Below are 2,500 nucleotides of genomic sequence, written 5' to 3' on the forward strand. Positions count from 1 at the left end.
GCCGCCGGGGCCGCCGTAGCCGGGCGCTCGCCGCGCGGCGAGCGCGCGGCATGGGCGTCCCCAGCCGCGTCCCTCCTCCCCGAGCGCAGCGCCGGCTGACTGAGGGAAACCCCGGGCCTCGGGCCAGGCCAGGGGCGCGGTGGTGGCGGCGGACGTCGGGCGCGGCCCCCGCGGGCGGACGCTCCCCCCGACGGCGGCAGTGGGGGGAGGCACCCCCGCGGGGCCTTAAGTCTGGTTTCCCTCACCCCAGGGTCAGGTACCTAGCGTTCCGCGCCTTCGTCCGCGGCCTTGCCCTACCGCGGAGGAAGCCGGGCGGCGGTTTAAAGACCCGGGCGGCTCGGCGCGCCACCCCCGGATGCGGGGGCGAGCGCGGGGGCGGGCGGGTGCCTTCAGAGGGGCGGGGGTTGCCCCCGCAATGCCTCTGGCTAGGTCCGCCGTCGTCGCGCTCGTCGTCCTCCGGGGGCCCGCCGGGCCGGGGAGGGGACTCTGCTGCCCCCCCCTCTCTGCGGTCCGAGCGCTCGGCCGGAGAGAGCCCACCGCGCGAGGTCGGCCGTGGTCCGGCCCGCGCCTCGCCTCGCCACGGGCGTCCCCGGCGGCGCGTTGAAGCGCGGGCTTCTCGCGGGCCGGGGCGGCGAGCCCCCGCGGTGGGGGCTGGCCCAGGGCGCTTCGCCCCCGCCGGGGGTTTTGTGCGGGCGCGTTGCCGCGGCTCGGCGGCGGCGCCTCTTGCGGCGCGGGCCGCTGCGGACCTCCCGGTCCCTTTTCCCTTTGCCCAGGCCCCAGAGCGGGGCCCCGGCGAGCTGGCGCCCTCGGCGGTCTCGCGCTGCCGGTTCCCCCCCGTCCGGGGCCGGTTTCGGGTGGCGTGACCGCGTCCGAGCGGCGGCGGGCGTCGCTCGGCGTCTCCGGCTCCGGTCCCTCGCCGGAGGGCACCCTGCCACCGGCTGCGGCTGTCCCGGTCCCGGGCCCTGCCCGCGGGCTTCCCCGTTCGCCTTCCCGGCGCGTGCCGGGTGGGGGACGGGCGGGCAGCCGGGGGCGTCCCACCCCCGGTCTCCGCGTGGAAACGGGGAGAGTGGGGGCCCGCCCCCCGGCTCAGCGCCGTCCGCTGTCCGCCTGGCCGCGGGGCCACGGAAGGGGTCGAGCGAGCGAAGCCGGCGGCGCGGTGGCGCCGGGGGAGGATGGAAGGGGCTCGTGCCGCTGGGGTTTGTCGGTCGGCGGGTGCGCCGCCCGGCGAGGGCCGGCGGGTCGCCGCGGTGGCGTCCCACGTGGGCTCGGGCTTTCCGTCTCGCAAGCCGTTTTCCGTCCCCCGCGGCGGGGGGGGGTTCGGTGGCGAGAGGAAGCCGCCCGAGGGCGCGAGCCGGCCGGGGCTCGGCCCCGGGGCCAAAGCGGGGGAAAAGAAAGTCCGGGATGGGCCGCAGCGGTGGCGGCGTTGGAGGGGCCGGTGCGGAGGCGCGCGCGCGCTCTCCTCCGGCGGGGTTGTGCGCCCGGCCCCCCTCGCTCCCCGGGGCGGGGGGGGGGGGTCTCCGCTGCCTCGCTTCGTGGCGTCTCCGCGACGGCACGGGGCGGCCAGCGAGAGACACACACCCCCCCCGCCGTTGGGTGGGGAAGCGAAGGGGGTTTTCTTTCCCCGTGCACGCGAGGCGAGGCCGGGTTCGGGGCACGTTCCCGGCGGCGCGCGGCGGGCCTCCTCCGCGCCGAGGTCGGAGCGAGCCCGGGCGCCTGGTCCGGCCCCGAAGCGCCGCAAGGTGCGTTTTTCCCTCCTCGGGGGAGGGAAAAAAGCCGGGAGCGCGGGCTCCCCGCCCCTTGCTTTTGCCGCTTCGGGGTTTCGTTTTATTTCCCCCCCCTCTCCTGTGCTTGTACGGTCAATGTGAGGCGAGCGGCCGCCGTGCCGCGCTCTCCGAGGGGCCGCTCCTTTGCGAGCGGTCCCGGCCCCTCCGCGCTGGCGGGGCGGTGCCGAAAAGCCAGACAACTCTTAGCGGTGGATCACTCGGCTCGTGCGTCGATGAAGAACGCAGCTAGCTGCGAGAATTAATGTGAATTGCAGGACACATTGATCATCGACACTTCGAACGCACTTGCGGCCCCGGGTTCCTCCCGGGGCTACGCCTGTCTGAGCGTCGCTTGACGATCAATCGCCGCCTCGGTGCCCGCCGAGCGGCGCGGCTGGGGTCGCCTCGCAGGCTCTCCCCCGGGCGGGGAGGGGCCTTCGTCCCCCTAAGTGCAGACTCGGGGAGCGCTCCGTAGCTCCCCGCTCCCGGAGCGCCCGCTCTCGCGGAGTTCGTCCCGCCGGGGCTTCGCCGGCAGGGGTTCCCCGTTGGTCCAGCGACGCCCGGTGGGGCGTTGGGGGAGACGAGAGCCCGGTTGGGGGAGGAGGCGCGGGCCTCGCCCCCCCCCGGCACTCCCGCGCGGGCGCGGCTGTCTGCGGGTGGGTACCGCGGGGGTACCGTGCCGTGCTGCCGCGTCCGCGCGCGCGTCTGCCGTGGGCGGCGGGGGTTCCCGTTCCCCT

At 77.1% G+C, this 2,500-nt stretch overlaps 1 non-coding gene across 1 annotated transcript; it reads left to right on the forward strand.

Moving 5' to 3' along the window:
- The first annotated feature begins 1,961 nt into the window (after window positions 1–1,961).
- On the forward strand, window positions 1,962–2,114 carry LOC137460829 (5.8S ribosomal RNA). The gene has a single exon (XR_010993079.1). It is a non-coding gene; the product is annotated as a 5.8S ribosomal RNA (ribosomal RNA).
- The last annotated feature ends 386 nt before the right edge of the window (window positions 2,115–2,500 follow it).

Source organism: Melanerpes formicivorus, unplaced genomic scaffold (assembly GCF_026170545.1).
Source record: "Melanerpes formicivorus ecotype bairdi unplaced genomic scaffold, bMelFor1.0.p_v2 SCAF_780, whole genome shotgun sequence".
Classification (NCBI taxonomy): Eukaryota; Metazoa; Chordata; class Aves; order Piciformes; family Picidae; genus Melanerpes; species Melanerpes formicivorus.